Source organism: Hyposmocoma kahamanoa, unplaced genomic scaffold (assembly GCF_003589595.1).
Source record: "Hyposmocoma kahamanoa isolate Upper Pololo Valley unplaced genomic scaffold, ASM358959v1 277, whole genome shotgun sequence".
NCBI lineage: Eukaryota > Metazoa > Arthropoda > Insecta > Lepidoptera > Cosmopterigidae > Hyposmocoma > Hyposmocoma kahamanoa.
In genome coordinates, this window is record NW_020653774.1 from 482,421 (window position 1) to 506,939 (window position 24,519).

Below are 24,519 nucleotides of genomic sequence, written 5' to 3' on the forward strand. Positions count from 1 at the left end.
ATCTACGATTCGTGTTTTGGAGTGCTGATCACTGTTCCTAATTCGGTCTAACAATTTGACTCCCGGGATGCTGCGCTCCATAGCTGGTTGGCAAACATCGGCTTTGGACTTTTGCCGAGCTATCAGTGACCAGGTTTGTGCGCCATAGGTGAGGATGGGTAGAATGCACATTGTCCATAAGTTTTCTTTTGAGCGTGGATGGTAAATCGCCTTTCATTAGATGTTTCAATAGTCAAATAGCCCTTCCAGGCGTTCCAGTGCGTTTTGTGATTTCAGCATCTTGTCTGCTCTGAAAGGATATTAATTGGCCTAATTACACGTACTCACACACATACTCAGTCCCCCCATCCCCTACCTGTATCCTGTGTTCTGTGGAGTTGGTCACGAGTTTGGTCTTCGACCAGTTCATGCAGAGTTCGGTAGCTGAGGAAGAGAAGAGAACAATGTCGTCGACGAAACGTAGATTAGTCAATCTTTTTGCACTGACATCCATGCCCTATCCACCTGGGTGTTAGGATCTTAAACATCTCTTCCAAAGTAACATTGGAGTAAAACAAGGTGACCCACTATCCCCAAAACTTAATAGTGTCACCTTGTTTTATTCCACGCTGTATTTTAAAAGCTGGACCTGTGGATTTTTATTTAATGACAGCTCTACTATTGCGGAATTTTGTATTTGAATTAACTAGTTTGTATAAAAAAAAAAATTAGAAAAAGTTAAAACCGCGTGCTATAGGTTTTCTCATTTAGCTCTTCATAGGTAAAGGCAAAATAATTGCTGTCTTTGAGTTGGATACCTTTTCATTATATACTTAGTAGTTGAAGATTTTAATGTTTATCCACCGTTAGGTTGTTGGTAATAAGAATAACATTGATAAAACAGCTAATGAAACCTACAAATAGCGTGAAAACTTTTAACATCTATATACAATGAAACCATAAAGTATTATTGTTAACTAACGAAAATTGCTAGTTTAAATTCTCTCCTAAGAAAGAACATAAACGCGCGCATGTCACGCTCCAGATAATTTAATTAGGCTCGTTCCGCTGTGCGCGCGCAGCTAGCCTCTCACATTTCTACCAGAATATTTATTTACCCTGGAATATTTCAACAGTTTTGACATATTTACACAATTTAACTGTAACGACCGTTTCTCTGTCTAGACCCGGAGTTAACGCCGTGAAATAATGCTGATTTAATCTACAAATTCTCTCTAACATACAGCTATCTGCATTGAAAAGATACGTTTGCACCACTTTCTTAATTTTAACGAGCTATTAAAACATTGGGCTTTGCATACTATAATGTATAGTGTGTGTGTGTTATACTTCTACGTGACCTATTGTCGAAAAGCAAGTTGTATTCGATGGTTTTGGACTCAATTCTATAAATAGTGATATAATTTAAACTGTAATATACGTACCTCGCCGCGCCATCGATACAATCTTTTCAATCGATACAAGCTCTTGGTATACAGTTGAGTCAACATAATGTTATAATAATTGATTTTATTAACGGACAACTGAGATCCATAAAAATGTTAGTGATACAGACATAAAACTATATTGGTACTTAGGTATATTCTACCAGGAACTTGTTTGTAATATTTGTTAAGTGCCGCAATGTTGGGCACTCGTTCCTCTGTGCAATAGTCTTCAGGAGGCTGTTGGGGCTAACTCGTATTCTGTTCAGTAACAACTTTGACTTTTTACGTACGGTAGTACAGCCACGAAATTGTCTACGCGCCCATCAGCGAACATTAGGTATCATTACTATATTACAATACACCACAGTTAATTCTAGACTTTTATTTCCATGCTTGCGCTCAAGTCCGCAGTAAGTTATTTTTCATCACACTTGCTCGTAAACAGTGCCATAACATGCAGGCAAACTCGGCTATAATGAGCTGAAATAATCTCATGATCTTTTTCATTGCATACGGCGGTAAAGGATCTATTTGCACTGTACTTTTTTCGTATACGTTAAGTTTAAACAAAAAGTTATAATGCACAAAAAATCTGAATTACGTATTTCTTAAAAGCTTGAAGTATAAAAAAATCTAAGTGTTTGCTTCATCATTTCAAGTTCTAGACTATTTTATTTTCCATCCTTTAAATTATTTATTTTATATCTTTACCATCATGACTGTTGGCGTTTTTGCGTTTAACAACTTTTTTAGTTCGAGTTGTATTGTCTATGGAAGAATCTGTTTAAAGAATAAAAAAAAAGTAAAACCCGCCATTTTCAAAATCATCATTATAGTTATTTCCTCGCAAATGAGATGAAAAACCTTGTATGTAGAACGGGCGATAAAAAATTTCAAACTTCGAGTAATTTAACAACAAAACTCTCGGTAGTAATTTCTTATTCACCGCCCAATGTATGTACTATTCATTACACAATGTACTATTAACAGTACTCTCATCATTATCCTCAGCCCGGCTTCACTCATTGTTGGATATAGGCCTCCCGTATAGGCCATCCATCGACGTACCACAACTTTGACTATGTCGCCCAGTCCACCTATATCGCAACACTGGGAGGATAGGGGAAGTAAACTTCTGTGATGTTAAGATGTTGTAACATGGTTAATTAACTTTATTTCACAGAACCAAGCTACCAATTTTGAATCGCACCTTGTAAATTTACTATGGCCCTCAGTCGCCAACGGCCTCACTATGTACTATACTATATACTATATTAAAGTCAAAGTCAAATCATCTTCTTTTCATTTCACATTTGAAATTGCCATACTGATTAAACTCTACTGCTCATTCGTAAGGCAGATTCCCCCGAGAGGAATGATTAAGAATCTCTAGGGGTTGCTCTTCGTAAATATACATTTGAATACATTTATCATTACTTTAATTTAAACATCTTAGATCGAGAATACCTGAACGAGCTAAGCGGGTCACTACCACGGATTTTTGTCGTCCAAGTACGCAGAAGCTGTATAATAAATAACGTTTAGTATAAAGTTTTTGTTCTACAATAGTTTTAAACCTCGCATATCGCAAATTTTGAATATCAATCGGAATCTTATTATAGAAGCGTAACACATTGCCCCATAAAAATGAATTTGAAACTTTATGAAGACGATTGTCAAGAACAACTACTTATATTTATTCCTCGTATTAATGTTACGTCTGTCACTATTTTTCGTAAAAAAATTAATATTTTGTGTTAACGTGAATAACACTTTCATAAATGTACTGTGACGTGTAAGAATGTTAATCTCTTTAAACTTATCTCAGAGGGTTCAAGGAATATCTAGAGGATGCTCATCTGCCACAAACAAATAATCCTTACCCTGGCGTGATACTACGCCAGGACGTTGCAAACAGTACACTACTTAACATATAAACCGCCTGAAGGCATTCTCAGCGGCGGGCGCCGTGTATAATTGCAGTCTAATGTAATTAAATTTTTTTCGCTCAAGTTGTTTTGCGACGGCTGATGCAGATTATTAAACACAATTAGCGAGGAGCTAATTGAATAGAGTGATGAAATACGAGTCGTGCCTATGTGGTGCGGTGAGCTGCGCGTGCGCCGCCCATGTGCTGTTTGTTGCACAGATAGATTACAATGGAAAGTCCTCGTGACAGTTTCGCCGCTGCTGAAATCAACAGTGTTCTTGAAAAAAGTTTCCATGAACGTTTAAAAAAATAACTTAAATATTTACATACTTACATAAATATTATATTGCCAAGCAGAGAGAAGTAGCAAATGAAGCAAGTGATGTAACTGGTAAATCGGTTCATAATTAACGAAGAAAGTTAATAATATTTGGTTGGTTATCTACAAAGGTCTTAACAAAAAAAATAACAGCTTAAAAATCTGTAGTTATACAGTCAACCCGTGCCGGAGTGTGTGACCGAAAATAATAAGTAAAAAAACCAGTAACACGTAATAATCAAACTGTGTTTATATCCCAATCCCATGCAATGTTATGGCGGGCGTCTTATTCGGCAAATAGCATCAAAGAATTCTGATTGAATGAAAGTCTATTAGATGACACTATGTGTATAACAAGTTCACTGTATTTTCTAGTCGGAAAGTATTTTGTATGTAAATGCCTAAGTTGTCTGAATGTATTCGTAACTAAAACTAAAAAAAAACATAGGTATTATTATGCTCCTTTATAATTGAAGAATTAAATTGCTCTGGTAAGACACGTAAACCAATAAAATGCAACTTCAAATTCAAATTCAAATGTTTTATTGCATACATGTTGGTTAGTAGTTACATATAGGTCTTAAATTAGTACATACAGTATCACACATGAACCCTGTAAGGGCACAGCAATGTAAATTTTTAAGTAAATTCGAAATATTAAATTCTAAATTTACTGCCACGCACATTGCTACATATTAAATGTCACCGTAAATCCAGATTATAATTCGTCCAAACGTCAGACGGTATGTCTGTGCGTCTCTAGCGTAAAATTCGCCGCGCGTGGTTGCAGATAGTTTTTGTGCCTCTGCACACAACACTTTCCTAAGACAACATAGTAAGTAATTGTAACTAAATGACAGGTTTTTGTCGGGGACATTACGGCTGACAGGGGCTGCATTTCCTTGGCAATGGTTGCAAATTTTTCAGCTGAAACATGTCATTATAGTACACGTCGTAAAGGCAGAAGCAGCAGTCGTCACATCCACTACGGTTTGCCTTTAAGGTGTTCTATCGTTGTAAGTAAGGTATGCTGCACTGTGAGTGAAAAATGATGTCATTTGAGAGAGGTCTCCTGCTTTAAGGGGTTTGAGCTTTCTCCAACATTGCCACAATATAATTATATAGCTGTGGTGATATTCAGAGCATCCGCAAAGATTAATCGTAGTTAACAAAAACATTGCACACCAATAGTCCAGCACTGTAAAATGCTTTATACGGCGGCTTCTGCCGTAAGGTTTGTCTATTTTGGAGTTTCCATTTCGCTATCATAATGGTAGGGTTGATTATCTTTTAATAAACGCTATACTGTACGCTTAGCTCGTATATTACAGATCCGCTGCTTTCATCAATTATGATAATCGGCTTGAAGCAGTGGCGGGCGGCGGGCGGCGGGCGGCACACGCCACGCGAGCTAACAGCTATGACGGCTTTCCGAATTCTTTACAATTGGATTATGATGCTGCGACTAAATCATTATGCTCCAATTAGGTTACTACGCGCGATTCGTAAGTCTATCGTTAGAGAATATTGAAAAGAATATTTGGACTTACTTTTCATGAAATATGATACCTTACAATACCTTTGTGTAACAAAGGATACTGAATAGAAAAAAATATTTGTTTCACAACGCATAAAATATGTCCTTTTGGCTAAAATATTGGTTTATGGTGACGTTTATTAGGTGGGTTAAAATAGAAAGTAAAAAACAACTATGTCTTATCAACAAAAGTTGTTTTAAAAAGAGTTATCAAATGTTTTTTTTTACATTTTGTTAAGTGCTATGAACAGGCGTGTCGCTTACCATCAGGTGCACGACTTGTTCGTCCCGTCCCTGGGTATTATAAAAAAAGGTTAATGAGGTAATATGAGTCAGGTAGATTATGAAAGGAATATTAATGTCCCTCCAATTAACGTGCGAATGATAAAGTCATTTTGTATTCACAAGTGTCACGAAAATGTCGTTGACATTTTAATTTCATCGACGCACAAAACACATTTGAATAATCAGAGAGTATTCGTAAGTCTGCCTTGAATTTATTAATAGTAGTAGGTCAAAATGTGAATATGGATGCTATAATTTAATTTCAGTTTCATCTTCTTTATCAGCTTTCGACTGACTAGTTTACTAGACAATAGGTTTGAGTAGTTCATGGACAATGGGAATGAACTCCCAACACTGACGGAAACGAACTATTTCCTCTTCAACGATCTTAATAGTTCACGAGTATTTCCAGTTCTGTAGGAATTAGGAACTGTCTGCTTTGCGGAGCCAAAATCGCGAGGTAACAATTCACCTGTGGTTTAGTTCAGCAGGAACTGCGCGAACGGGATACTTAGCGATCTTTAACTGCTATCAGTACACGTTCGATTGAGATGCACGACTAAACGTTTCTGGTACGTTTAACTCTCTGGTACGTAACACTCAACAACTACTACTATTAGCCTGATGTATCCCACTGCTGGGCAAAGGGCTCTCCCTTATCCCTCCCCCCATCCCGATCCTAAGTAAACTGGACCCAAGCTTAAGCTATTGCTTCCTCCGTCTGCCGCGGCGCCTTACGCTTTTGAGGCTCCACTGGGTGGTTAACTTGACCCACAGGTCTTCAAGCATACTTCAGCTTCGCAGCTTTTTAAATATTTAGTAAAATTTACTATGGACCTAATAATAGTAATCCAAAGTAGTTCATTTAAATAGAAGTACTAATCTGAAGCCTTCGTTTAATATCCAATCAAGGACAAGACATGGACAAGACAAACTTAAACTTTTGAACGATTGAACTAGATTAAACAGATTAAAGACCAACCAGGCGCTAGTCTACCAGACAAGATGAAGTTTTCCATATCGATAAGTTTGTGGTTTATGGTTTAAGATATTTGTTTCTCAAAAGAATACAAATTCACCTAGCGAAAAATACAAGGTACCTATCATGATTTTTTACAGAGTGTACCTACGTGTTGACAACACATTGAAATGAAGGTATAAATAGATACAGATAAAATGTCGTGTTCTAAGAAACAAAACAGAACTCCATGCTCCTTAAGATAACAAAGATCAAAACCAGTGTTGTGTGTTTACCACTCATATTTGGTATTTTTGTATGAAGTATAATGAATTCGTTTAAAGAAATAGGCTTGTACCGATAAGGTGAGAGTTGTGATATTATTTTCCCAAAATAATATTCTCATCAACGTAATACAATACTAGCCAGAAGTTAAAGAAAGTATCTATGTTTCCCAAAACCTCTAACGCGCGGTGTGGGTCTTTGCGGTTTCCCACGCGTGGGAATCCCACAAACTGCATCCATTGTCTCACATATGCAAATGTATTTGTGCATAAACGGCTTTCTAAAGCACGAGAAAGTAATAAAATAAGAGAATAACGTACAACGGAATTATACTGTACTGTTATTTTTACTTTGAAATGGGGGGAAAGTTCCTTTGCATTTACTTCGTTTATTACTTTGATGTGTACAAAACTACGTAGGTTAGTTTTGAGTTCGCAGTTTAAAAAATAATTAATTTGTCGGAAGTCGGGCAACAAACATTATTTTAGAATTTTTGTTAAACGTCTTACGTTTACAAACGTATTATTAAGAAATAAATACATTATATATGTAAAATGTAAATGTAAAAATTGAGTAGATTCTAGGCAACAGATTTATACCTCTAACTGTACCATAATTTTTATTGTAATTTTAAGGTGATATCTCTCGAACGATTTTTGTACAAAAGTTTTAGAACATTCGTGCTCAGGCGTCGCTGTTTGCTGCTAAAATGATAATGTATAATTATTACCAATCGAAGGGTTTCATTAGCGCCAATATTATGTAGGTAAATCAACCAGGAAATGCTGAAACTTTTTGAACTTTCACGCGCAATCTAAGCAGGGAAAGCTCTATGCTCTCATTGGCTATGCTTAAAAGAACAGGATTTGGATTGGTGAATTATGAAAAGGGGGGGATCGCGGCTACATTCACTCGAGTCTTACCCGCCGTTCGACCGGCGCCATCTTCATTTAATTCAGTCCGCCGCGAATCGTCGTGGGATTAACGTTGTTGTCGAAGCAATTTTTAGTAATACAACCGCACCGGGCTTAACTACGCCGGCAACTGCTACTTTAGGATTAAAATAGAGACTATTATTCATAAATAGTGCCGAGTTAATTAATGTTTGTGAAATCCAGGAACCTGATTAAGTATTTCGCAGTGCGACAGTGTTTGATCTCGCGATCTACGTGACTGCATTTCTTTGGTGGTGTGAGCTAGCTGAAGTGTGAAAAGGTAAGTTTTTATGGTTTTCTTGATCGGCTGGAGCCAGCGTCGGCGGCGCGGGTGGATGGCCGGCTCCCCTGCCGGCGCGCGGTCGCGAATCGATTGTCCCGGTATGGGATGGGTAGGTAGGTATAAGTACCTACGGTTGGGGCTGTGAATCGCGGACACCCTCACTCTCTCGTCCCTGCAGCGTCGACTATTTGTCGTTTCACTTGCCGGTGATCTTGAACTAGCGTCGGTTTTGTTCTTATTGTATGAATTATTTATAAGTGTATGCACAGCCGAGGCCGTGCAACGGACACAGTTTTTCTAGTTGGAAACTACGGGATTGTTTATAGTCCACGTATACTGGGAATTATACTTGCGCGTACTGAATAAACGGCCTGCTGGCAATGTAGTGGCAGTTGAACGAACTCGGACGCATTAGCTTCTAATAACCACCATTAAATGTACAAACGGTATTCTCCTCCTTTGATTGTAGTGGTTGTTGCTATTGCGACAGACATTTCAACTTTTTTACCACGGACTAGTCATCCATCCGTAGTATGCTGGTAGGAAGGTAGCTACGTAAAAGTAATGCTGTCCTCCAGGCTCAAGTTCAAGGCTTTCAAGTTTCAAAGGAATGTGAAGGAACACACTTCTACAATAACTACGTTGAATGACATGAGTTTCCGCGTTATAAAGTAGCAACTGACAAGCTTTCATAAATGCGAGTAATAAATCGATCCTGACCGTCTCACCGCAGCACAGATGAAGTTACAGGCACATGAGACTTATCTACTTGCGTCTCACTCAGGGTGATAGGCGCAGTGGCAGTGCCCCTCAGGTCAGATCGATTTAAAGCTATGAGTGGCACTTCAACTGTTGCGGACAGGCATGTCGCTTACCACCAGGCGCACGACTTGTTTGTCCCGTCGGTTGACATCAAGAAAAAAAACTACTCCCCCAAGTTACACCCAATTTCTACTCACCCACACCTACATACACGTGAAATTTCATAATAAAAATGAATTTCACAGTCGTATCCTACATAAATACCGGTGTTTTAAAGTTGGTCGATAACATAAATTAGTGTATCTGGCTACGAATATACTGCCATTTGAAAATGATGTTAAATTAGTTAGGTGGTAAATAAAAATGTAATATTCGAAAGTAGGCAGAACATAGCGATGACAACATTTACGTTCAGCACATTTGTGATAATTTTTATGTTACGTAGGCACGTACGTTGAATCTGCATACTAGGTACCTACTGAGAACAGTAGGGAGGTAAAGATTGGCGAAAGCTCATTCAGAACGGAACAAGTCGCGCAAACCGCTCATCAGCGATTGAATTCAATTCAAGTGAGATTTATGAAGAGATAACAGTTACGCTCACTGATTTGTAAAACTTTTTCTACAGCTTCAAAAGTTAAGTTTTCGAACAAGTTTAACCAATTTACAATATTGTGGTACCTACACGGTCTTAGAAATCTGTTGCGTGATAATTTTTTTTTTTGGTCGGTAGGGAACATTTGTTTACTTTTGATAATTTTATTTCTAATAATCGTAATGTTTACGCTGTTTGTGTCCTCCGCAATAAAACATAAATTATACGCGTAACATTATTAGACCGTGTTATTTCAATTGAGTTTAAAAAATAGCAATTATTGTTCACTTATTACAAAATCTAATTGGCTGGGTAAGTTTTTACACACGAATAATTTATTTATAATGCTCATAAGGTTTTATTTTTACTAATACAGTTCACTAAACTCTTGCACATTTCAGAGAGCAATAATAAAGCCTAGCGAGGCGCCGCCGCCGCGAAGCTAGATAATTAATATTAATATATTGTGGAGTTAATCTTCAATTTAAAAATAAATAAATACATAGTGTAATTTCTTCTTAGTTGCCCAGAGATTAACTCCGTGTCAAACAAGTCTCTGAGGCAACAGGAAGTAGTCTAGATTTTTTATCACTTCCATCATTTGTTTATGTGCGAAAAGTAGCTCTCCGTTATTACTGTCTAACGCAATCTGAGTATAAGATTTTCGCGGATATCTGGAGATCGAAATGAGCTTTTTTTTTAATACAACTGTGGTTTCTGCCAAATGAACAAATACAATTTCATGGGTACTTTCGTGAAATGAAAAACACAGTCGCCGTTTTCTTTCCTAACTTGACTGACGCACTGCCCTGTGTTCATCGATATAGTTGGCAGTGTCTTCTAATAAAATAACTTTACAAATGCACCTAATCAGGCCTACTGGCGAGTTGTTAGGCAATAGCTTGCGTTTTGACGAGATACTTCTCATAGCGTATCGCCTCGTGAAAGTGCCAATTTGCGTTTAAACTGAATAAATAAGACTAATATTCGCTATCCAAGATTAATGGCAATGAATTATGTATTTGCGAGCGTCGCGTCGGGGTGTTACCCATTTACATACTTTCGTTTTTAAACTATTCTCTGTGACGACCAGTGGCGTGTTTACGGATTGCGAACGATGCGTTCAATATCTTATTTGCAAGAAATTAATGTTATTATTGACCATTTTTTACCATTTTTGACCCGCAACACTAACGTAGATTTTACCCGGCCAGTGATAAGTTATTGATAACACTTACTGTGTTGAGATCACTCAATTCAATAGATAAATTGTTGTAGAAAAAGTGGAAGAATGTTTAATAGAATCCACATAACTTCACACAAAAAGTAAGTACAAATCATTCGAATAATTCCATATTAATAATATTCAACAATGAATATGCAATTTTCCTTCCTCAAGATGGACATAATTGCGAGCATACTTGAAACTGTCTTTCATGAAGTTTCCATGTTAGGTTACGTTTGAACGCTTCTTTAGCGACGGAATTGTTAGATAAATTAGAATTAATCACGAAATTAAGCGTCCGTGATGTGCGGCAGTGAGCCACGGTCGAGATGCGACTACAATCAGACCGCAGCAACAGCGCAGGCGCTAGTGCAAACCTGGGATGCTCCAATGAGGACCTTTATCACACTTCGGTAGGGTTTTTGGACGATTTGGAAAACTACACTCGAATACCATTAATATTCTGCTTTCGAGCAGCAGCCACCGGCTAATAACAACGGAAAGTAAAATTACCGTTACGTCGAACGTTCACAAACTGGAGCATCAAAACTGTAATGAAGACGTAGGCAACGTAAAGTTCAACAAGCTCGTTAAATACAATCTAATTATCGCAAGGTGAAAGGCTTAGACGGAAGTTGCTATTACAAGAATGCATTCGAAAACATCATCGCTTTACTTTCCCAAATCTGCGGCAGACACGCCAACCGACTTTCCAACAGCGCGAAGACGATCTTATCTGTTTCATAAAAATGAGCCGATTTAGTTGCGAGACTCGGATGTGTAGCATTTCAGTAATTAAGTGCGCTTTAATTATTCCGCGGCGCGGGACCGGAACGCAGACGCTTCGCCATTCCGCGCCCGCACCGTAAACAATGTGCTTATTTCAAAAAAATAACTTTTTTATGGATCTTTTAGATAGTTTAATCCATGTTTCCCTCGTTATGTACTTATTATTTTGAGTTTCACGTCGAGTAATAATGGTTGTACTCTGTGAGTGATTTATCGGATTTGTTAATGCGAATGTCTGGTACGATCGAGCACGGTTGTCGGGTCGCCTGTAAAAGCGGCGAGCGCGGCCCGCGCGGCCCGCGCGGCCCGGGCGACGTGGTGGCAGACGGGCGTGCACTTGATGGACATATCGCGATAAGCTATCGCCGAATTTCGCCGGTAGAGTGCTTGCATTACGTCCTTTATTTACGTTTTAAAGAGGCTTTCGTCCTATATCTTTAGGACTTGTTATCACAACTCATATTATCTATCATCTATTGCTTTCATTTTATTTGACTTACTCCACTAGGGCGTTTACGCAAAATTGTCTCTTGATTTAATCAATGCATTCTAATCATTGACTTACAAATAAATGGACGACGGGTCTAATACAAAAACCACGAAAAAAATGTCACAAGTCAACCTATTTAAACGTAGTGACATGTAAAGGAATATGAAAAAGCTAAAACGTTGAATTTAAATTGTAATGTCATCGCAGTACTGTCTAATTTTGCTTGCTTCGCTGTCAGTCGAACAAACGAAGACTAAAGCGTGAATGACGCTCTGTATACGATTTTAACACCCTATAAGTTCGGACACTTTTTAGCGCGGACCCGACGTCCATATAATTGTAAGGCAATGATTCTAATGTTATAATTGTATAATCAATGACCTTAATTTATCTGGCAAAAATTGCAGTATCCAAAGTGTGCCCAGAACGTTGTAACTTCCGACAAGTGACATCTATTTCATAAATACCATAAACTACTGGATAGCCTAGGGATAGATAGAAATGTGCTTAAAGCCAGTCGTGACAGACTCGTGGATGATGGTAAAAAGTAAGAGCAAATCGCAGACACGGAATCAATCAGAGAAAATATGATTTCTCTAGGTAATAAATGCGGCTACGTACCTATAAGCAGTGAATAAGTGATCGGCGAGCGACACAATGCAGAGGCAGCATGTAGACATCCGCCTATTGTTGACAGAGGGTTATTTGCTATTTATTACCTTTGAGTTTGTTACTATTGGATAAGAACCATAATGTCATATTTATTAGGCCATGCCCTGAAGATTTTCCCAAAACTTAAAGCTGGGACAAAGCAAATTCAAAGGGAAATAGTACTTACAGAAGCATAAAGAACTTCACTAGAAAATGTACGTTAAAAGGACTTTATTTACTCTCCACAGCTGCAGTGTATGTATGTTTCGTAATAAAAGGTCTGTAGCGGAATCCAAACAAGCCGTAATGGAGTGTGAACAATCGAGCGCAGAACATGCTGCGGACATTAGTGCTGTTTACACAAGTGACAGACTACAGCCGGCGCCTGCGCACACCGCCGCTGCATACAATTACGCTTTGCTTCGCAACGATAGCGGTCTCCAAGTTATTGAATGAGAAAATGTAAATAAAACAGACTTAGACATACATTACAGCCAGTGTCTGTAATGCGAGTTTCGGATGAACATAATATGTTTTACGGTTACGGTATATCTATGTGCACACAATGAAAACGGAAAGATCAAAGAAATTTTTGAATAAGATACCCCAAATCTTGGAAGCAACATGTTGGAAACTCGAAACAGATAGGATCGAATAGATGTGTGTACAAACTTTAGAGAACCGAGAAATATGGGGCGACGATAATCGCAGTTCAAATTGAGTGATTAAGTGAAAAGGATTATAAGTCTCATAACGAACTTAGTGGTGCTCCGTGCTGCATGTGTATTGCTGACACTGAACATTGAGAGCGTTTCGCGATAATCCTCGACAAGCTGCGGTTGACAATTTAGGGGCTAATTTTAAATCGGCGCCGGAGCAGAACGGTGGTTTTTCTTTTAACTTGCCTCATCGGTCCAGTTAAAATGCTTCGCAGTTTATCTGCTTGGAAATAAAACACACTTTTTATAAGTAACTAGTATAACTAGATTCAGAATCACAAATAAATAACACGCCAAACTCATAAAAAAAAACATTTATCAGATCCATCATCTTAGCCTAGAGCCAGAGCTTATGAAAGTGTTCATTCAGGGAAGTACTTATTTCTACCGCCAAGCAAGGGCTGGTGATATTACAGGCATATAGAATGTATCAGCGTATGACTCAAGTTGACAGGCGCAGTGGTAGTAAGATTTAAAAAAAGCTCTGAGTGCAACTGTTATAGGCGTGTCGCTTACCACCAGGCGCACGACTTGTTCGCCCCGGCCCTTTCTATCATAAAAAAACTGTTTATTGTTTGGGACAAAGTTGGGTATGGACACTTTATTTGACGAAAATTGGGTAGGTGACAGAAAAACATAAACTATATTCACAAAATCGGACGTGTATCGCTTATTATTGTTCATCTTCATCGTTGTCATCACCTCACCATCACATCGACTTCACCCACTGCTGAGTACAAGCCTCCAGTAATTTGTACCATCCACCACAATCTGACACTAGTTTTATCCCATTTAACGGTGACATCTACCATGTCGCTGCTTTCTGCATACACACTTTGGCTACCATTCGGTTTTTGCTCTACTTCGTCTGTCATTACCACAACCCCCAATGTGGACATATCCTGCTCAGGTCTGGTCCAGACTAGGAGACCAAATAACGGTATTTGGTATCCTACTCTGATTCGCCTTCAGAATTCCGAATTCGAAACTAGGTCTGTAAGTTTCATTCTGAGCATAGCACGTTCCTTGATAGAAACGTTTTTATTAACAGATATGAATAAAAACTACTTTAGGACCGGCAGGGATACGTTGTTCATTGTCCAAATAAAAAAAAAGAAACCAGCTGAACAGAATCATGTCACTCTTATCTTATCTGAGATCCACACTTCAAGCATCAAATGAATGTTGTCATTGTGATGCGAGCGGCGGGGTATTCGTCGCTGCTGTGTGCTGTGATCTCTGAGAAGGAAGGACTCTTCGCTCGAACCTCGTCATGCTTATATTCAAATGTATCAACGTTTAGTATCTTGTAAAATATTTGAAAAAATTATTACTCTCAGTAAAATATTTTATAACTTTAATATATTTATAAAAATTATTCTAAATCAGATGTGTGCACATTTTTATAGTAATAACTTAATGTCTCCTAAACGATTTGGTTTCACTCGGGGTCGCTCTACAACCGACGCTGGTGTCGAGTTGATTAATCATATATCGTACAACAAATCGTATTTGCGTGGTAGGGTACAGAGGGTCGATGTTAACGGTACGAGATCATCAGGGTCTGCAATCAGCATGGGTGTCCCTCAAGGTTCAATTCTAGGCCCATTTTTGTTTTTAGTTTATATTAATGACTTACCTAGCCTTATGGAGTGTATAAAACATGAGATAGTATTGTTTGCTGGTGATACTTCCTTATTATTTAAAGTTAAAAGGCACCAATGTTCCTACGACGATGTGAACAATGCTATATCTAAAGTAGTTGATTGGTTTGCTGTTAATAACCTACTTCTTAATGAGAAAAAAACAAATTGTGTGAAATTTACATTACCCAATGTTAGAGAGACGGTTACAAACATTGTAGTTAGAAACGAAAAATTGAATCTTGTGGATACAGTTGTATTTCTATGTATAACGTTAGATGCTAAATTGCAATGGGGTCCCCATATAAGTAAGTTATCAAAACGGTTCTGCAGTGTACGCGATTAAAAAAACAAGGAAACTTTCAGACGTCGAAACCGCTGGATTGGTTTACTTCAGCTACTTTCACAGTCTAATGACATACGGCATTTTGTTTTGGGGTAATGCCGCCGATATCCATAGAATCTTTGTCCTGCAGAAACGTGCAGTTAGGGCAATTTACAATCTGGGCCCCAAAGTATCTTTGAGAGATAAGTTTAAGGAAATGAACATTCTTACACTAGCCTCACAGTACATTTATGAAAATTTAATTTATGTTAAAAGGAATAGTAATTTCTTTATGAAAAATAGTGACAGACATAACATTAATACGAGGAATAAAAATAAACTAGCTGTTCTTGATAGTCGTCTTCACAAAGTCAAAAAATCATTTAAGGGGCAATGTATACGCTTCTATAACAAGATTCCGGTTGATATACAACATTTGCCTTTCACGAGGTTTAAAACTACATATATTGAAACAAAAACTTTATACTAAAGGTTATTATACAACTTCTGCGTACTTGGATGACAAAAATCCGTGGTAGTAACCCGTTTAGCTCATGGAGGTAGACTCGATCTCTGATGTTTCAAATAAAAAAAAAAATATTGTAAATGTTATTAACAAAGAGCAAGCAACCCCTAGAGTTTCTTGCTCATTCTTCTCAAGGGATCTGCCTTACGAATGAGCGGTAGAGTTTAACCATTGTGACGATTTCAAGTGTAATAATGCTTACCTATGAAATAAGGCTCTTTTCCTCCTTATTTTCCATTAAATTACTGATTGTGGTATTTATTTTACGCATTACTCACATCAATTACGCACATAGATATTATAATGTTATCTTACTTAGTTTAATAACACACTTAGGCCCAAAATAATAAACACCTCCGGCGGTAATGTCACGCAAATAGCTTTTGTCATGATTTTTATAGAAGTAAAATAAAAATATGAAAAGGTTCTTGTTTTGTAATGGCAACACAAAGAAAAACCAATACCTAGTAGATTTCCCGGGAAAAACGTCAGAAAATGAAACTATGGAAGAAAAAAAAGAAAAAATGGCGAGTTTTTGTAAATGTAAAAATGTAATTGTTACACCACTATAAAGTGTCTTGTGGAAAAATAAATAGAGTACAGCATCAGTATGGAGTTTTGTTTAAATGAACTTTGGCTTTGACTAAGCAAAAAAGACGAAGAATTTTACTTTTAAGAGCAGGGAATCCATTTTTATTTTAAAGGAGATTACCTAGTTGCAGTGCGCGATAGTTTCTTAACAAAAAGGAAAGATTAGGAAAGATTATTTTGAATTTGAATTTTGAATTTGAATTTGTAAGAAATAAGTGATATTTTTCGTATTGAAAATTATTGAAAAAAAAAACGAAATAATGCGTACGCGTTGTTGAAGTTTTATCGCAACAGATTAATCACTTCATCGTCATTTTTAAATGAAATTGTATTCGACTCGAAGTTTTTGAGACGTTTGAGGCTTTATGAGATGCTGATGAATCACAAAAATGGGCCATTGTCATCGAGGCTCCGGGCACTGTCCGGGATGGGAGCACAAGTCGACGGACCGAGACGGGTTTTCAATGTCAGTGTGATTCCAAGTGGATCGTTACGGCTTCTGCTATAGATTGAACAGAAACGCATTCATATAATGCGTTTTTTGTACGGGTGGTAACTATACACTTGTAATTGTGAAGAAAGGAAAGAAGCCAGAATGAAATATTTTTTACAGCTTCTGCGTAATTGGGTACTAACCATGAAACATCCATAGTAATGACCTTTCAGGTTGTTTCACACAATAGTGTGAAATGGATAAGTGAACAAAGAGCAATACTTAGATTCTTGCGTGTTATTCTCGGGTTCATCTACCTTATGTAGCAGTCGATGTGACGGATTGGTGTAAATATTTGATTTTTTTTTAACTAAGCCAGCAAAAAATTGTCATTATTATCGTTAATGATGTAACATTTAAGTGCTAATGATTGCGCTGTCTCCCCTGCCCTTAATTCCGGAAGTCAGCAGTGCGGGCGACGGTAACTGCCTAGGCGGATTCTAGATCCTTCGGGTAGAATCGTACATGAAAGCAAGTACCTAACGAAATATTTACTTTATTCACTTCGTTTGCCGTGTCGAGTACTGTACCAACTAACATGAAATAGATTTTTATAGGTAAAAGTTTGCTGACTTTATCACCGATTTTACGGCATTTGTTTTGATGGCTCTCGACACAAAATGTCATAAAGTCGATTAAACGAGTTTGGCTCTCGCTTAAATGCTCTCGTAATAATTTTATACCTAGAAATCGATTCATTAAAATGTGTGAAAGTAGAAAATCTGTTCAATAAATCTGCGCTTATACGAAAAACTACTACTACTTAATTAATGGTATTAAAGTGGAAAAATGAAGTAGACAATTTAATTATTTTTTGCCTAGAACGATAGATCCTAGTAATAGGCATAAATGTTATATAATTGGTTCGCAATTGTTCGTACTGTGGCCAATGACTACTTACTGGCTGAACTTCGCTAACCCCGCCGTTGTGTACAAATATGGAACCAGACGCGCGACACCAACCATCAGTGTCAAGGTCATGAGCGTGCGTCGAGAGAACGTTGACGTTTTTTAATGCTTATTTTATTTTAATTGCGTTGAGCGCATGCAGCTGCACATCTCGGGCCTGTGAGATTTATTCCTGTTACTCGTCTGCGTTCACTTCATGCGAGTTTTAGTTTACAAACAGACCATTTCAAAGGATGTTGTTTTCGAAGCACAAGAACTTCACTAAATAATTTTAGCGCTAATTGTAATTAGACTCGATGGCGTAGGAAACAATACAACTATTTTTTTAACAATATTTTATTTCATCTGTCGAATGTCATCTGTTTCTAATGTTGTACAATTGTAAATGGAAAAGTACTTATCATAATGTATTACATTTCCCTGAATAAACCAACAAGACATTAAGAAATAAACAAAGCCTGACAAACAAAGTCCTCTAATTGGCGACCTGCGGCAACACGAACATCTGTGGACGAGTCAAAAGCGTGGCACACACAAATAGAATGCACCAGAGATAAAAGTGCGCTCAACCTATGATGTAAGAAAATATTTGATCGAGGAATAGAACAATCATAATAACAGAGAAGCTGTATATTTATAAAATCGGTCAAAAGTATGCCTTAGCCAACCAATCACATAGAAGCTGGAGTCAAAGTTTTCAAAATAAAGAACGATAATAAAGAAAGATTTAGTCACTGAAATAACTCAATAGGCATATCCCTTAGGATTACCAACCTCACTACAAGGTACTTAATACCTAAGCTATGGATATTGTGAAGACACAAGGATATACCCCGCATCAGAATTATAAGCAGATTAGAAATGCCGCATCGACAATTCCTGATCCTTGTAACACTCGACTATTTAAGCCGAAATGAAAGCGACGACACGCCCAAAACTAACGGACCCGATTACTCCATAGCCCCAGACGAACGTTTGCGCACCCGAACCGGCAACTTTATTTGTTCAATCTGAGCCTCTGCTTCCGACTAATGATTTGTTTAGCTACCGGATGATTAAAACATTATTTATGGCCTGAGAAGCTATTTTGGAATTGAGGAAAACGATCCACAAAAACAACGGAATTTTTGTACGAGATGCTTTAGGGGTAGGTTGTATATATACTTAAGTACTGTCGTTTGATAATTGCAGTAGAGTGCATGAATTGCTATCTTAGACGACGGCGTTTCCTAAATTATATTGGATAGAATTCTGGGAGAAATTCCCCTCCGCAGCCTACGCTTCGACTCAACGAGCAAGTTTCTATCCCTTTTTGTTTTTTGCATTCGCGAGCGGTTGAGCATCGAGCGTGGTCACGCGCCAGTGCCGCTGCCGCGGCTAGTCCGCTGGTTAACCAGATTTGACCAAACTTTCTGCTCGTTAAACAGAAAACATCGTATTTATTGCCGTGATAGTTGGTTGAACTCATAATACAACGATAGTTTTTGCCAAAAAAAGATACTTTGATTAATTAAAGATCTACACGAAGCACCCCACACCACGCAAACACTTTGTTTCTTGGCATTTCTTCTCAGAGTCCTACAAGCAACACTTCTTCAATTTTTTTTTATGAAACCAATTGGGCGGACGAGCAAGTCATGCGCCACACACCCGCCCATAACAGTTGCAGTGCCATTCAGCTTTAAATCGCAAAAATCTGAAGGGCACTCCCACTGCGCCCTTCACCCTGAGACATAAGTTGATAAGTCCCGTGTGCCTTTATTTCACCAGTTTATTCTAAAAAGTCTAAGATTTGACAAGAAAGTTCGCAAAGCTATAATAATTATACTGTGATGCGCTGAAACTATCCACTTTCTGCAGCTGGCGAAAAATCTTTTAACAAAATACTGTCACAGACACTGCAGATCGCCTCTTATATGGGCTATTGGAATGGTCACGCACCGTTTACCGAAAGATACTTAAAAAAGTTGTCATGTTCCGGCTTCCGAGCGCCCAGATTCTCAAAAGTGTTTTAAACCAGAGATTATTATAAACTGCCTCTAAATCATGGAGGTCATCCACACCGCCCCTCTCCCCGGCTAACGGCGTCGGCGCTCCAGTTCGCATGCTTCGTGTATCATACGCTATCTCCTGGGAGGGCCAAAAGTTGTGGAAGCCAAAACTGAACCGAGTCCTAAGAAGTTGTTGGGTACGTGCGTGCGACCGGGTCGCGAATTGCGCAACTCATTTTCTTGTTGTATTTTAAGATGTGTTTTAGTTAATTTACATTTAACTGTATTCTCACGCGTAAAGAAGGTTCCGTTCTCGTCAATTTAACATAATTATAAAAAAATATGAGTTCGAGTCGAATATAGTTCAAACCACCCGCACCCCGAACAACTACCATTTTGGTGGAATTTGAATTGTCGAAAACTAATGTTTAAATAGATTAGATATACATACCTAGCGGTTGTTGAAATTAAATCAACACTGCCGAATATTAATTGAAATTTTGGCAAGTATACAGCAAAGTTAATAACGATCGTCGGAACGGTGCACCGGCGCCGCTCGCATGATTCACGTCTGTATCGAGGACATTTGGAACGGAACTTGATCTTCTTTCAATATATACATATTTAATTCTGCAGTTAATTAATACTTTATTCAATCTTCATACTTTTGGAAGATTTTATGGCTCGTATTTTACCATCGTCAGACAACTTCTTGGAATTTTAATAATATACAACAGAAATTGTTATATGTTAGCAAGAAAACCAAAGAGCAGTTCATGAACCTTGAAAAGTTTGACTTGGCAAAGTAGATAGGTAGAGGGTGAACAAACGGAACAAGGCCACGAAACCCCAACAAATCTATCCTTGGAATATTTATGATACCTACTGTTGTTACTACATTGTCGGCTCGTCGGCCGAACCGGTTCTGCGCTGATTCTACGACGCGCCAATGGTTTGCCAGCTCTCCAAAGGGTGGGTAATTTTAAGAAAAATCAATGGATGCACTGATGGGCATCACATCGCTCTATTTCTGAATGTTGTATAGATGCCAGCAATAAGGCCTTGAGATAACTTCAATCGATAAGCAAACTGAGGTAAGTAATGGTTCACACGGCTGCAGCTCGCTTTTTTGCTCTGGCGATAAATTCGACTTTCATAAAGAAAATCACCATGAATAAAACGCTGTATTAGCTTTATTAGTACCTACTCGTATCAGTTCTCAAGATAGATAGAACACGTTTATTGACTTTCCATAAGCACACACAAAAATAAGAAATAATAAGTAAGAAAAAAAAAGAAAAACAACATACTAAACAAAACAAACAAAATAACAAAAGGAAGGAAATAAAATAAATATACGTAATAAACAATTTATATCTGCTAATTAATTAAAAGCAAGTTGTGAGTGGTGCAGCTATCGCCTAGAGGGAACGCGGTGCGGTGCACCAACAGCAGTGAGTTTTAGTGTAAGTAGTTGTGTGTCAGTGTTAACGTGTCGGTGCGAGTGTCGGTCAAGAATAAAAGCTATATGTAAGTACATTTGTTATGAAAGATAGCGCTGTAGGTAATAACTTAGCATTGTGGTTATTCCGAAGTTATATCCTGCCAAGTTTCTTACACAACTTTTTGCGAGGACAAAGAAAGTGAACAGTACAGACGACTGCGCACGATTATGCATTCACATAATTTATTGCCACGGCAGGCTACGGACCTTTGAACTTGCAACTTTGTTGAAATGTAAGTTAACACAACTTTATTAATAAAACAAGAATATATATATTTTTAAATAATCCGCTCATTGCTAAAAAGGTTTCTGAAAGCATAAATTCTCATAATAATGTGATCGCTAAAGGAAATAATAACAAAGATGTCCAAAAATCGCATGACGCACCTCCGCAGCATTACCAACCCCAGGAGTTCTAAGATAACAATAAAAACTCCAAGGATTATCAGCAGAATCTATAAATAATCAAAAACCGACGTCGACGACCGCCCCCGCCGAGATAACGACCTCGTTACAATATGTGGAGCAAACTGCATTAAAATATCAATATTGTTATTAATAATCACTTAGAGCGTAGAATTGGCACGATTTCGGTTGTTACATTTGAGTCAAAAAAATTGAGTCCTACATGGCACTAATTCGTACAAAATGCCTTAACGTATTTCACAGTAAGTAGGATTCAAATTAAGTGACTGAATCTTTCCGTTACAACTGTCTTTAAAGCATAGTCATCCCGAAACAATGACAACCAAACCACTTATCGATTTCAATACCGGAACGTTAGTCAACAACGCAACTGTTATTGAAAAATTGATAATATAGGATCAGTTTCACCACCATAAAGTTTTGATTGCTTGGAAACCCTAACACTAGTAGGTATGTAGCAACAATCGAGAAACAATAAGTGGTTCTATTGCTGCACTATAGTTATCGATTATTATAGACATAAGCACGAATTGCTGTTTATACTTTTTTAAGTCCATAAATTACTATTATCATTATTTTATGAACAAATTTTTACTTAAATTTTATTCTGTCTAATTAATTAGAGAGAGGCATGTGATGAATTACTGGAGTTTACTTATTTCCATGCTGATAAACTTTTGGGAGCTTTTTGCTGTAAAAAAATTAAGTTATTTGATACATTGGTGCTATGTAGACTGTGACTTTAGTCAGCTGTCAAGAAGCTTTGCTTTCGTGATATCTCACTTTTAGTGATTTAAACGTTTTTATTTTATCTTAAATAAGTTTCTTTGCCACGTTTTGTAGCAATCGCTCCCTCGATGGTGTAAACTAACCATTAGCAGTGACAACTTATAGATAGTTTTCTGCAGTGGATAGTCAGCCGTTTGCTTATTGTTTATTTCGTACACAAAATTGTATTGTCAATCGGGCATCATATAAGTACAATGTTCCTTAAAGATTGTTGATTGTATAGTTATTTACCGTCCCATAACATCACTAAGCATTAATGTCTCCCAGTTGGCGTCACGAGTGACAAGCGCGGTTGTAAGTCTAGCCGACTCGCGAACTAGTGGTCGCACAGACATCGTATAATCATCACTTACCGCATCACTCCGGTTCATTTTGTGGTTGCTCAACTGTTTATTGATTTTCAACTCAGAAATGTTCCTGTTTCGTTTTCTTAATAATTTTACTGTTTGTCACTAATTCTACAATAACTTCCTATTTGGCAGATTTAGTAGGTGTAGTATGACTGTACTAAGTATATTCATTTAATTTGATTCGATAAACCTTCGCTAAATAGTTCCTAGTATTAAGAGCTCTTCTACTCGAAAGCAAATCACAGGAAGCCCAACATACAATCTCCGAACTTTTCCATAACTAATTCGATCGTTTGTTGTGCAATTCGTGCTTCGGTGTGTGTAAAGCAATAATGACATTCTCAGATTTAACGGTTCGCTGGTGAGAGTACGTGAATTGCCAAATCGTATACACAATGCAATTGCCTTCGACGAAAGTGCAACGGCATTCAAAGCGTTGATTCAGCATATTCATTTCTCGGTAATGAAAGTTTTGTAGAAAGAAACAAGTATTATATTCGAATATTGCCTCCTAAGCAACACTTGCTAAATTTCGTCCAAATCAATATGTTTGTAAAAAGAAACGCATGTCGATCGTAATAAGAAGTCATAAGGCGATGCTCTCTGAACGGCTAATGTTGACGTAAACAATCCATTAGCAGTGACAACTCAATAGATAAGTTGTCTGCAGTGGGCAGTCAGCTTACTTATTTGTGTTTGGTACATAAGATTGTATTATCTAACTTAATAATTTCAGCTGCATGATGCCAAGGCGTCTTGTTTGTTTTCCACAATGCGCAGTCTCATTATATAGAAGACCATATGTAGATACATAAATATAAATTGGATTTTCGATATGTTTGGATATTAACCTAAGGTGAATAAACTGAACATTTGCCGAATTGTAACAAAGCTATGGTATAGCAGTGCGTAACCAACAATTAAAGGAAAACAATAGCCTGTAACGAAGAGGATGTTGCTATCGGCAGGACTGTGACTACTGAGTCACAATGCTATTATTTATTATCTGCCCGCAAAAGTTCATAGTGCAAAACTTTGCGATTGGGTCGCTGCATTGTTAAAACTTTCTTTATATCTCTCTCTCTGTATGTTTGACATTTTATTTGCCCAGCGACCAGTTATTTCATGGGCGTAATGTCGATGTCATCAGTGTTTCATACGAATTGTAGTGTATGTCTATTACGGTCAATCTATAGATCTTGATCGTCGTCATAACATTTTAATTCAAACAAACCTCTAATCGACATTTAGCTTTTTATACTGCGCCTATCCTCCTCCATTATACGACATAAATACATTACGTTTTAACGCCTCATTATCTTTTAGGTCTTGGTACTTCCGCGACCACTCCTAGGACTATTGTAGTGCCAAGCCCTTCGACCCACTGGACTATTTTATGAGCGCTGCCTAGTGGCGTTGCTCTTTTGTGATTTTATAAAGCGTCCTCAGGCTCAAGGAGGCAATTTGTTTAGTTTTACTAATTCCGCATTTTCCACACATTGTTAATTCCAGAGAAGAAATTGTTTTGTTTAGGTTATACTGTTGTGAAATTGACTAATCGATTACACTAGTACTGTTTGGCTTTCAAGCTTTCTTAAGATCTAGTTGAAGGTACGTTAACGTTAAGATTAATGACAATGGCTAATGCTCATTATGAGAGTTAGAGCAATATTTCAACGTCCGCAAATGGGAGCGCAGGCTGTGTGAACGAATACTTTCACAATGGAATCCACTCGTACATTCTCTCACCGGGTTCCACTTCACCGAAGAGCTGAGGATAGG

At 37.7% G+C, this 24,519-nt stretch overlaps 1 protein-coding gene across 1 annotated transcript in view; it reads left to right on the forward strand.

Moving 5' to 3' along the window:
- The first annotated feature begins 7,670 nt into the window (after positions 1 to 7,670).
- Positions 7,671 to 24,519, forward strand: part of LOC113229090 (protein singed) — a 52,221-nt gene continuing 35,372 nt past the window's right edge. The window contains exon 1 of the mRNA XM_026462584.1: positions 7,671 to 7,956. The gene's annotated coding sequence lies outside the window, so the exon portion shown is untranslated. The remainder of the gene's footprint in view (positions 7,957 to 24,519) is intronic.